This window comes from Mustela putorius, unplaced genomic scaffold (assembly GCF_011764305.1).
Source record: "Mustela putorius furo isolate JIRA1106 unplaced genomic scaffold, ASM1176430v1.1 tig00000827_pilon_pilon_pilon, whole genome shotgun sequence".
NCBI classification, from domain to species: Eukaryota; Metazoa; Chordata; class Mammalia; order Carnivora; family Mustelidae; genus Mustela; species Mustela putorius.
Genome location: NW_025421489.1, coordinates 275,068 through 288,649, shown reverse-complemented (window position 1 = coordinate 288,649; position 13,582 = coordinate 275,068). Strand labels below are relative to the sequence as shown.

At 36.9% G+C, this 13,582-nt stretch overlaps 1 long non-coding RNA gene across 1 annotated transcript in view; it reads left to right on the top strand.

The window, feature by feature from the left end:
• Positions 1-13,582, top strand: part of LOC123393336 — a 34,123-nt gene that overhangs the window by 17,931 nt on the left and 2,610 nt on the right. Inside the window, exon 4 of the long non-coding RNA XR_006608095.1 lies at positions 6,436-6,588. This is a non-coding gene — a long non-coding RNA (uncharacterized LOC123393336). The remainder of the gene's footprint in view (positions 1-6,435; positions 6,589-13,582) is intronic.

Sequence of the window (13,582 nt, the reverse complement as noted above, 5' to 3'; positions counted from 1 at the left end):
TTAAGGCAGTGTATCTCGTGGTGTACATCCCTGACCAGTTGTATCAGGATAATTTAGGGTGACGGTTAAAAATGCAAACTGTCCTGGACCTTTTTCTAGAACTACAAACCAGAATTCTAGGCCATGGCCTGGGAACTTGCATTTATACATTTCTCAAATGATTTTTATGCAGAGTTGAGTTTGAGAATGATTGGTTTAAATTTCTCCTGTTAGATATGATGAGGGAAGATATTTATTTATTTGACAGAGAGAGAGAGAGAGAGAGAGATCACAAGTAGACAGAGAGGCAGGCAGAGGGGGAGGGGAGGCAGGCTCCCTTTCTGGGCAGAGAGCCTGATGCGGGTCTCAATCCCAGGACCCTGAGATCATGACCTGAACCGAAGGCAGAGACTTAACCAACTGAGCCACCGAGGTGCCTAAAGATCACAATTTTAAATGGGAATATTCAGTGTCTGATTGACTGAGAAGGTGACATTGAGTGACGATTTGAAGATGATGGAGTAAACCATGCATGTTTTTTTTTTTAAGTTTTATTTTTAAGTGACCTCTACACCCAACACGGGGCTCAACTTGAAACCCTCTATGCCCAACACGGGGCTCAGACATGCAACCCTGAGATCAAGAATCACTTGCTCTATTGACTGAGACAGCCAGGTGTGCCTAAACCATGTATGTATTTGAGCAAAGGACACTTCTAGCCAGAGGAAGAGAGAGAGCAAAGATCTTGAGAATTAATGTGCCTGACTTGTTTGATCAGTCAAAAGGCTACTTTAATATGGAGTAGAATGAGAGCACCTACTCTTTCCACACTCTATTCCCTAATAGTCAAGGCTGTGAAAAATATTTATGCATAGATAGGGAACAAAGTATCAGGAGTCATTATGATAATTTTATACCAAGTAGTCCTTCCCTTCCCTTGACAATTTTTTAAAAAGATACTATTTATTTATTTGACAGAGTGAGAGATCCCAGTAGGCAGAGAGGCAGGCAGAGAGAAAGGGGAAGCAGGCTCCGTGCTGAGCAGAGAGCCAGATGCGGGGTTCAATCCCAGGACCCTGGGATCATGACCTGCGCCAAAGGCAGAGGCTTTAACCCGCTGAGCCACCCAGGCTCCCCTCACTTGCCAATTTAAACAGATGTGAACCCTTTAGAAATGCAATAAGAGAATAATTGAGGAAGAGATTGGTGCGGTGAGTATTTGAAAACTGTTGAGTGCAGAGGGCCCTGCCCATGTTAAGATGCACAGTCAGCCTACTCTCCATTGAACCTGTGCTGAGATTATGGTCAGTGAGGCGTTCTTCCTTTCTCCCTGCAGTGTATACACTTTAGTACTCAAGAGACTACACATCTTTTGGAATGTGTCCAATTCTGATTATGAAGCTAAAGAAGACATATAGATAATCTTAGAAAGGGTTCATCCCAAAGTTTGTGGATTATCACAAAATTTTCTGTGCTAATCTAAGCAAATATCATAATTAATGTTACAATTTTATATTGCCACCATCTCTATTGAATCTCATTTATATAGAGCAATGTAATTTATAGCATTTGCCAAAAGAGGTGGGTCAGTAGGTGGTACCTGTGATCAGTTTTACTGACTCTTAAAGAGCTAGTATAGGAATTTCATTTCCTTACCTAGAATTTCTGGTTCTGTAGAAATAATTTTACATATAGTTGCCATAAGAATACTAATAAGGGCTTTTATAACTTCATTCATTGTCTTGATCCCTAAACTCCATTCTATAAAGATTTTATATACCTCAGTTGGGAATTTTCTTGACAGAAAGTTTGGGCAGAGAAAATGTAGCTTTAGTAGTAGATGACATCTAATCTGTTTCCCTTTTCCTACAGTTCAAAGTTATTGATTACCTTGACCAAATGTCTTTTGGCCTTCTTTCAGTATATGGATATCTTTGAATATTTAAAAAATGTATTTTAATGCATAAAGGGCTAGATTTCTTTTTATATACATTTTTTTTTATTTTGGGGGGATGCTATTTTTTTTAAATTTTTTTAAAATTAAATTTATTTATTTTCAGCATAACAGTATTCATTATTTTTTCACCACACCCAGTGCTCCATGCAATCCGTGCCCTTTAAGATTTTATTTATTCAAGAGAGAGCCTGTGCCAGAGAGCACAAGCAGAGGGAGTGGCAGAGGGAGAGGGAGGAGCAGGCTCCCTGCTGAGAGCCTGATGTAGGGCTTGATCCCAGGATCCTGAGATCATGACCTGAGCAGAAGGTAGCTGCTTTAATGACTGAGCCCCCCAGATCTCTTTATAAACATAAATGTTGAAGCTTAGCATTCACACAAAACTGTACAAATCACAAATCTGTACCTCAGTAAGTTTTCACACAGTGAACTCAGTATATTATTGGCACCCAGCTCAAGAAGTGAAATGTTACCAGAAACTTCCTAGTGTCCCTTTCTTCCCACCACAAGCGTATCGTTGTTCTGACTCATAACATAGATTAATTGGCCTGCATTTGAACTTTACATAAACATAATACATGTAATGTATATGGCTTCTTTCATTCAAAGTGATGTTTATGAGATCCATCCATGTTTTTACATGAAGTTTTACTTCATTCATCCCCATTGCATAGCATTCTGTGAATCACAATATTGTGTATTCTCCATTAGGTAGACATTGGGTTGTTTCTAGTTTTGGCCTAAAGAGTGGTCTTGTGAATATTTCTTATGTTTCTTGGTGAACATATGTATGCATTTCTCCTTAGGGATGGACCGAGCTTTACTTACAACTGTTAACTTTACAAACATTTTATAAGGTTTTAATAATTTAATCAGTAACTTTCAAAGACCATTCTAAGCCTAATAAAAAAACACTTGTTTACTCTGTAATGATTGTATTCTTCCTAGAGAAAGTCCTAGAAAATGATCTAGGAATCTAAGAGAGTCATGAGTTTAAATCTAGATTTTCATAATGCCCTTCAGCCCAGAGATATTTTATGTTTTGGTATACTTCTTATCAGGTAGTTTCTTTTAAACCCTGACCAGTGTACTTGAGTTCTTTTTTTCCCCATGGAGTACTCTTTAAAGTTGTCTAATACAGGGTTGCAAATTGGCTGCAAGTGTATTATTAAACCAGAGTAATTTAAAATAAATACATGAAAGTACACACATAAATGTGCTTTTAATTTAAGTTGATAGCTAACATTTTTAATGATGTCTGTTGAATTCTTGACAAACCCACAAAAATTTACTGTGCTTGGAGGTAAACTTCCATGGGTAAGGTACCTTCCCTTTACCATGACTTGACATTAAAAAAATACAATAATCCATTGCTGATTGAATTTTTACTGATTTAAATGCTTAAGGTTTAGTTCTTAATGGCTATTTTACAAATAAGTCTTCATTCTGAACATACCATTTATAACCTTTTTTTGAGAGGAAGGGGATTTTGAATTTTATTACAATTTCAGATTTTAAATTGTGAGCATAGTGCAGAGAACTCTCTGTACTCTTAACTAAACTCAGTACTTTTTTAGCACTTTGTCATTTGCTCACTTGCTTTACATAAATGTATTTTTAAACTGTTTAAGTGTAAATTGTAGATATCCTCCTGCTCCTTTAACCCAAATACATTGTTATGTATATCCTAAAGTATAAGAATATTCAATTACATAACTCCAGTATAGTTATTAAAGTCAGGATATTTCACACGGTTCCAGAACTAATTATGAAATTTAGTTATATTCAAATTTCTGCATTTCTCTTATTAATACCTTTTGTAGTGAGGTCTTCCCATCCCCCACCCCAAATCCAGGTTTAAGACTCAATCCAGGTTTACACATTTAGTTTTTCTTTAATTTTTTTTAAAAAACTATTTTAGAGAGAGAGAGAGAGAGAGCAGGCAGTGGGGAGGGGCAGAGGGAGAGAGAGAATGAGAATCTTCAATCAGACGGATCATGACCTGAATCAGAATCGAGAGTTGCTGCCTAACTGCCTGAGCCACCCAGGCACCCCTTGATTTTTCTTCAATCTGAAAAAGTTGTTTAGCCTATTTATTTATTTACTTATTTATTTATTTGAGAGAGAGTGAGTGAGCACACGTGCAAGTGCAAGAGCTGGTGAGGGGGAGGGCAGAGGGAGAGTATCTGAAACAACTGTGCACTGAGTGTAGAGCCCCACACTGGGATTAGTCTCACGACCCTATCATGAGGTGAGCCGAAGTCTCATGTTTAACTGATTCAGTCACCCAGTCTCCCCTCCCCTCTCTATTATTATGGGAGTGGGTATGGATCTTTCATGACCTTAAAATTTGTGCAATATACATACTAATTTGTGGAATAGTCCTGTTTGTTTTTGATGTTTTCTCTTTTAATTACTGTTGTGATTTATAATTAGAGATACATATTTAGGGGTGCCTGGGTGTCTCAGTGGGTTAAAAAGCCTCTGCCTTCAGCTCAGTTCATGATCCCAGGGTCCTGGGATCAAGTCCCGCATCGGGTTCTCTGCTCAGCAGGGAGCCTGCTTCCCTTCCTCTCTCTCTGCCTGCCTCTCTGACTACATGTGATCTGTCTGTCAAATAAATAAATAAAATCTTAAAAAAAATGAAATACATATGTAGTCTTAGTCCCATTTCTTGTAGTTTTATAGTGATGATAGGAATAGATTTGTCTTCTGTTAATGAGTCAACTCTTACAGCACACCTAAGGTTAGCAGCTGGTTGCCAGGACAATCAACGATGTGATAAGAGGGCTGGAACTTTCCACAAGTTAGTATGTATTCTGCGGTCTTTTGGGGTGAAGTCCTTAACTTACGGTATTTGATGCTATCTCCAGGTGGGTAGCATCAGAATTGATTGGAAAGTTAGGGTGCCCAATTGGTGTTGGAGAATTGTTTCTTGGTGTGAGGGAAAACCGTATGCTAGAATTGGGTCCAAGATGGTAATGACATTGTGGTGTCCCTGGACCAAATGATCATGCTATGCTGTAATCACTTACATTAAGCTTTTATGGTTTCCAGTGTTTTGTGGTTAAAATTAGCAGTGTGAGGGCTGGGCAAAATGTATAAAGTAGAATGAGAGAAACATGCTTTCAGTTGTCAAATGAGTGAGTCAGAGGAGTAAAAGGCATAGGAAATACCGTCAGTGATACTGTAATAGTGTTGTATGGTGACAGAGGGTAGCTACACTTGTGAGCACAGCATAATGTTTAAACTTGTCAAATCACTATGCTGTGCACCTGAAACTAATGTAACTGTGTGTCAACGATACTCAGACATTTTTAATCAAAATAATAAAATCAGCACTGTGATGATCATCTTATTATCTCAAGGCTTTGCCTACATCCTTAATTATCTCTTCAGAACAAAGCCTAGATTTGCTCATTTATTTATTCATTATTCTCGATTCTAGTTCTAGAAACGGAATTGGTAAGTTAAAGGTGGCACTCATATTTAAGGTTTGTTTCTATACCGCCCACTATCTCTACTGACCGTGTTCAGCAGTGTATAAAAGTGTTGGTATGAACCTCTGCAAATTTAGGATTCATTTATTAGAATCAGTACTATAACATCAGAATGTTTAAAGTCATAGAATAGAATAGTTAAACACTTTTCTTTCTAATCACAAGAGATCTTTTACAAAATTATGGGAAAATTCTCAGTTACAAAAATACATTCTACCACTTAAACCAGTTAAGAATGACAATAACATGGCAATACAAGGGGTAGTCTTAGGGGAATTTTTCAACAACTTTCCTTTAAAGATAGTTTTTATGTTAAAATATAGCATTAATTAATAAAGGGTTTTTTTACCTTTTTAAATGAAAAATGAAATGTTGTGGAAACCAGAGAAATCTGTTATTCCAACTTATGAAAAAAGTACTGCTGTTATGAAAATTTTCAAACATAGGAAAAGTTACAAAGCTACAGAAGTGAACCACATTACTTCTACATACTTTGTTATGTGTCACCTAAGACTAAGGACATTATCCTGAAGAGAATAATTTATCCTACCAAATAAAATTGAATACTATTTTCTTAATATCTTGTACTCTGGAATTTTTTCAAAATTTCCTCAGATGTCCACATCAAAATTTTCATCAGAGTTTCTGAAATATGTGTTTTTTATGGAAGAACATCAAGTCAAGGGTTCATGTGTCACATTTGGTTGCTTAATCTTTTAATCTGTGTTTATGTGAATTTTATCTTACTTGTTTAATGACAGATAAGTTTATTATGTTCCATTCTCTCAAGACTTAAATGGTAGAGGGAAATTAGTTTTAAAGAAGTCCCTGAAGAGAATCATTACTAGAGACATATGTTTTGCTTTGTTTCAAAATAATAGTCATGTGCTTTCAACCTCAAAACTATGTATGCATTAATTAATAACTGTTTGTTTCATAGGTTCACATCAGGTTTTATTTTTATTTTTTAAGTTGAATCAGTGTATTTGTTTTCTCTTTCAGGAATACTTTTAGTTGGACCACCAGAGACAGGAAAGATGCTTCTTACTCGAGCTGTGGCTGGAGAAGCTGATGTTCCTTTTTATTATTCTTCTGGATCAGAATTTGATGAAATGTTTGTGAGTGTGGGAGCCAGCCATATTAGAAATCTATTTAGTATGTTTTTATTTCCTATTTTTTTAATATTTTTATTTTTTATAAACATATATTTTTATCCCCAAGGTTACAGGTCTGTGAATCGCCAGGTTTACACACTTCACAGCACTCACCAAAGCACATACCCTCCCCAATGTCCATAACCCCACCCCCCTTCTCCCCACCCGCCTCCCCCCAACAACCCTCAGTTTGTTTTGTGAGATTAAGAGTCACTTATGGTTTGTCTCCCTCCCAATCCCATCTTGTTTCATTGATTCTTCTCCTACCCACTTAAGCCCCCATGTTGCATCACCACTTCCTCATATCAGGGAGATCATATGATAGTTGTCTTTCTCTGCTTGACTTATTTCGCTAAGCATGATACACTCTAGTTCCATCCATGTTGTCGCAAATGGCAAGATTTTGTTTCTTTTGATGGCTGCATAGTATTCCATTGTGTATACATACCACATCTTCTTGATCCATTCATCTGTTGATGGACATCTAGGTTCTTTCCATAGTTTGGCTATTGTGGACATTGCTGCTATAAACATTTGGGTGCACGTGCCCCTTCGGATCACTAGGTTTGTATCTTTAGGGTAAATACCCAGTAGTGCAATTGCTGGGTCATAGGGCAGTTCTATTTTCAACATTTTGAGGAACCTCCATACTGTTTTCCAGAGTGGTTGCACCAGCTTGCACTCCCACCAAAAGTGTAGGAGTGTCCCCCTTTCTCCGCATCCTCGCCAGCATCTGTCATTTCCTGACTTGTTGATTTTAGCCATTCTGACTGGTGAGAGGTGATATCTCATTGTGGTTTTGATTTGTATTTTCCTGATGCTGAGTGATATGGAGCACTTTTTCATGTGTCTGTTGGCCATCTGGATGTCTTCTTTGCAGAAATGTTTATTCATGTCCTCTGCCCATTTCTTGATTGGATTATTTGTTCATTGGGTGCTGAGTTTGCTAAGTTCTTTATAGATTTTGGACCCTAGTCCTTTATCTGATATGTCGTTTGCAAATATCTTCTCCCATTCTGTCAGTTGTCTTTTGATTTTGTTAACTGTTTCCTTTGCTGTGGAAAAGCTTTTGATCTTGATGAAATCCCAATAGTTCATTTTTGCCCTTGCTTCCCTTGCCTTTGGCGATGTTCCTAGGAAGATGTTGCTGGGGCTGAGGTCGAAGAGGTTGCTGCCTGTGTTCTCCTCAAGGATTTGGATGGATTCCTTTCTCACATTGAGGTCCTTCCTCCATTTTGAGTCTATTTTCGTGTGTGGTGTAAGGAAATGGTCCAATTTCATTTTTCTGCATGTGGCTGTCCAATTTTCCAAACACCATTTGTTGAAGAGGCTGTCTTTTTTCCAGTGGACATTCTTTCCTGCTTTGTTGAAGATTAGTCGAGAATAGAGTTGAGGGTCTATTTCTGGACTCTCTATTCTGCTCCATTGATCTATGTGTCTGTTTTTTGTGCCAGTATCATACTGTCTTGATGATGACAGCTTTGTAAGAGAGCTTGAAGTCTGGAATCGTGATGCCACCAACTTTGGCTTTCCTTTTCAATATTCCTTTGGCTATTCGAGGTCTTTTCTGATTCCATATAAATTTTAGGATTATTTGCTCTATTCCTTAGAAAAAAATGGATGGGATTTTGATAGGGATTGCATTAAATGTGTAGATTCCTTGAGGTAGCATAGACTTTTTCAAATATTTGTTCTTCCAATCCATGAGCATGGAATATTTTTCCATTTCTTTGTGTCTTCCTCAATTGCTTTCATGAGTACTTTATAGTTTTCTGAGTATAGATTCTTTGCCTCTTTGGTTGGGTTTATTTATAGGTATCTTATGGTTTGGGTGCAATTATAAATGGAATTGACAAAATTTAGCAATTTTCAAAAAATTCCATTTTAGAAAAGGAATGTTTTCTTGAGAGTATTTGGATACTTCTTGAAGATAAATATCAGTGGTTTTAGATTAATGTAAAATATGAAGTAATAGAAAAAGCACATAAAATGTCACCACTTTGGACCGAAAAGAAGCAAACTGTAAAATAAAACATAGGAAAATATTGTGGACCCACTTGAGTAATAAATGCAGCTATTAAATTAAGCTCTAGTATTTTCAAGGATAGGTGAATCAATTTATAAAACCTGATATGTTGGGGCACCTGGGTGGCTCAGTAGGTTAAGTGACTGCCTTCAGCTCAGGTCATGATCCTGGAGCCCCAGGATCGAGTCGCACATTGGGCTCCCATTTCCATGAGGGAGATTCTCCCTCTGACATTCTCCCCTCTCATGCTCTTTCTCACTCTCAAATAAAAGTAATTAAAATATTTTTTTAAAAAGCCTGTTTTTTTTCCCTCTAATAGGGGTAGCTTTTATAAATGTACATATAATTTCTAAATACTTAAGTATAAAGTATTTCAAGATGAAATTCAGAAAACAAAATGTTTTCTGAATGTTTTCAGTTGTGCTTAGGCTAGTAACAGTTTAGGTCATCATTTGAAGATTTATAAGTCATGTCTGGCAACTCTGCATTTCTTTATTTTTCACAAAGTTATTTAAATTTAATAAGTTTTGTGATGTGTCCCACTGGGATTTTAATGATCTATTTAATAGGAATTTTGGTTTTCCTTTAGAAAAAGTAAGTTAATTTGTAGTTACAGTGATATAAATATTTTAAGGTCAAGTTCAGGAGAGTTGTTTTCTTTTTTCTTTTGGAATATGAGTCATTTGTGAAGAGTTGTTTCAGAATTTCAATATTGTGTTTATCTACGTAGCTGTGGATCCAAAAATTGTAGCTCGAGGTACTGTTGGCTTTTCTGGAGCAGAGTTGGAGAATCTTATGAACCAGTCTGCATTCAATTCAGCTCTTGATGGAAAAGAAATGGTTTCCAAGAAGGAACTAGAGTTTTCCAAAGATAAATTCTAATGGATAGGTTTTTTCTCTTTCATTTTCCCTGTCTTACACTGTTCATTATGTTAGAGAATAAATTCTTTTTGAGAAAAATGTTATAAGAAAGAAAGGAATAGGAGCAAGAAAATACTTACTCAAAAGTAGCCACACAACTGGGCCTCTTGCAGAACAAATACAGTTTATATGATTATACAGTTTGGGGGAAGGGGGTACCCATGTGTTTACTCTTGTCTGGTATAGCTGATAAAAAAATAATTGTAACAATAAAAGAAAAATTTTGCTAATTTTCAGTATTTGATTTTAAATCTTGAATGAACTTCAGAACAATTTCGTTGTGACACTTCTTGTTAAAATGTATTTTCTGGAAATAGGATTAAACTTCCTGGTTGATAGTAAGGAGTAAGAGGACAGCTCTTACAAATTTGGTTGTCAGTTGGCAACTTATTTTGGTTTAAAATAACTTATTAATGGTATTGGAGTCATGTCACTCTAAGAATTACTTAAAGGCAAGTTGGTTTCATTCATCTAAATATATTTTCCTAATGGGATAATTTTATTCAACTAAATTTTTATCCTTAGGGCCTGAACGTAGAAGCATGGAAATTGACAATAAAAACAAAACCATCTCAGCGTATCATGAATCCGGTCATGCTATTATTGCATATTACACTAAGGACGCAATGCCTATCAACAAAGCTACAATCATGCCAAGAGGGCCAACACCTGGACATGTATCTATTTTTTTGCTTTTCCTTCAAATAACACTCTACAAAAGCTGTAGGAAACTGTTGAGGAAAATAATTAAAAAGAAAATTCAACTAAGTTCTAAGTTTGCTGATAACTTTCTTTTTTAACATTCTGAACCATTGTGAGATCAGAGATACTCATGAACTTATATGCTAATAAAGAATACTAATAATTCAAATATTATATATCTACATGATGAAATTTAAGTCTTGAATGACAACAAAGTATCATTCTTAAATAGGTCACTGCTTTTTTTCCCTCTGCAAAGAAGATAGGTTAGTGGTTCCATAATCTTTCTAAGATTTTTCTCACTGAGTACAAGTTTCATTTTCTTATCTTTCTAATGATAGATATTTTAAGCCATTTTCGGCACCTGGGTACAAGTCCATCCTATTGCAGCATTATCCTGTTGCAGGGTTATAGAGCTATGATATGTAAAATGAACTTTTGCTTTGTAAGGAATTTTTCTCCCTTTGTATAATGCCAGTTTTGTCGTTAGTCTCCTGAGACCAACTGTACTAAATGTCTTTGAGCTGTCAGCATCATGACATTAAGTGCTATAGCAAGAGCCAGATGATAATTCTGATCATAAATGTAAATATTTCCAACTCTGTCTGGAGTTTTTCTTTGTTTCCAATTGTCCAGGTGTCCCTCTTGCCTGAGAATGACAGACGGAATGAAACTAGAGTTCAGCTGCTTGTGCAGATGGATGTTAGTATGGGAAGAAGAGGGGCTGAGGAGATTATTTTTGGAACTGACCATATCTCAACAGGTTGGCTGTAAAGAATGGCTTTAGTTCAGATTGTGCTTGCTGATATAAAAATCTTTAAAAATACTCAGTCTATATATATTTTTAAATTTTAGGTGCTTCCAGTGATTTTGATATTGCAACCAAATTGCAAAGTGGATGATTACCAGATTTGGAATGAGCGAAAAGGGAATAGCTAATTTTACCCCTCCCTCATGTATCAAATGATGATTTGCCAAGTGTCTCCTTATGAGACAGGGTTCTTTTTTTATTCTTAAGACTTTATTATTTTTTTTTTTTTACTGTAGAGAGCGAGTATGAGAGGGGAGATGGTCAGAGGGAGAAGCAGACTCCCAGCTGAGCAGGGAGCCCAGTGCAGGCCTTGATCCTAGGACTCCAGCACCATGACCAGAGCTGAAGTGAGACTCGTAACCCCCTGAGCTACCTCAGGCACCTTAGGAGAGAGGGTTCTTGTTATAAACTGGTAACATTTACTTTCCCCCTGTCTCATTTCGAGTAGATTTGTCACAGCTCATTCTAAACTAAATTTTTTTTTTTGAGTGCTAAAGTACAGTATTCACGTTCCATTCTGGCTGCTTGGACAATAGTAGTATGTCATGAGTTAAGCAAATGATAAGATACTCTTTTTTTGTTCATATGACCTAAACTTCTGTTTGCTGAGCTTGCTTACTTTGCCCTTCCCATGTATTTCACTCTCCTACGTTATCACTGTATCTTCACACAGCACTTGTAGTAACTACTTTGTGGATTTCTGGATTTAGAATAGTGGCAAAGGTTTTCTAAGAAGGTACTCAGAACCATATTTCGGATTTTAAAGTTTCTCTCTTGTTCATACTTTTTGTCTTATACTTTCAGAAGAATGATGAAATTTCTATACTGAATTCCTTCCTTGCCCTTGATGAGGTTTCCTTAGGTATAGGATAGTACTTCCTCTGTTTACATTTATGAGTGGTTTGGGGTGATTCTGTTCAATTTCTTTCTTTTCATTTGTTTTAGCTTGGAGTTATGACCTACAGTGATACTGGGAAACCAAGTCCAGAAACTCAATCTGCTATTGAACAAGAAATTAGAATCCTTCTAAGGCTAATAATTCTAGTTTTCTGTGCTTATTCGTCTGTCTAGTCATTAATGTGCCTAAATAGTTAGGTGCTACCAGAAGATAATGGTTATCCCCTGTGTAGAGCTGTCACTATATATAATCAAGAGAATGAGTACACCATTGAAGCCATGATTTGAGTATGCAGTTGGGAGCCTCTGGTCATAGACTAAATCTTTATTTTACTCTGGCCATAGGCTAGGAACTGTCAATATCAGTAATTTTAAATACTCTACTTCATCTGTAAAACCATAGTGTTGTTAGAATAGGGAGGATATTTGATTATTTGAATCTTTATTAGTTTTTCACTCTGACATATATTTCATTCCACAAATATTAGTTGCTTTGTGCCTCGCTGTGTACATATGTACATATGCTGAGAAGGAAGCATAAAGATCTTTGAAAACAAAAGCCTTTTTGATTGCAGGGTCCAGTACAGAGTATGTGAGTGTCGATTCAGTGAGATGAGTGAGAGGTTCTGTGGAATCTCCTTAAGGCAGAGCAGATGCTTGGATTAGGGGAGTGGGAGGGGAAATTGAGAAAAATGAAAGCATTCAAGAGATGCTGATCTAGTGGAATCGAATGCCATTCTGATATTTGGGTGAGAGTGCAGCTAAATTAAGTAACAAAGCTGTGTTCTCGATTTCTGCCTGTTGAAGCCATCTAGTTGTGTGGCCGTTGACTGAGAAACCACTGATGATGGCCCAAGGTGGGTTAGTGTGTACATTATAAGCTGAGTTTTATACATATTGAATTTGAAGTGTTTTCTTTTTTTAAGGTTTTACTTGTTTATTTGAGAGAGATCGAGAGAGCCTGAGCATAAAGTGGGGTGGGTGAGGGGCAGAGGGAGAAGCAGATATCCCTGTTGAGCAGGGAGCCTGATGTGGGGCATGATCCCTGGACTCTGGGATCATGACCTGAGTGGAAGGCAGACACTTAACCAGCTCAGCTCCTGAATTTGAGGTGTCTTAGTGAAGATTTCATGTGGGGAGGGATACGTGCGTCTGGTGCTTATTGCAGAGGTTGGATATGTGCCTTCCATTTGGATGTACATGAAGGCAGGTCTTGGAATGGAAAAGACTGAGCTAAATGGCTGAAAGTCTAGTGAACGAGAACTGGAATTAGGGTTGTAGATGGCAGAATGAAGGATGTTGAAGTCAGATGGTGTAAACTTCAAAGGAATTATGCTTTATAGAAGAGGCTCATAAAGTAATCATCTTTCAGTGGTGAGGGGAGCAATGGTCTCATCTCTTTACTCTGAAAGATCTGGGATAGGAGGAAATCAGTAGCTGTCAGTCGAGGGATTCAGAGTGTCCCCAGGAGGGCCAGGTTTTGATTAACTCAAGGAGGTAAAAGCTTTAAAGTCATTAAGTTTATGAAAAGTTTATAAGTTGGAAAGGTTTAGAAGGTGTTTCAGAAGAGGAATTCTCTCTCCCTAGCCTGAACCTTCATTCTTTGTTTTACTATTTATGTTATCTTGAGAAAATTAT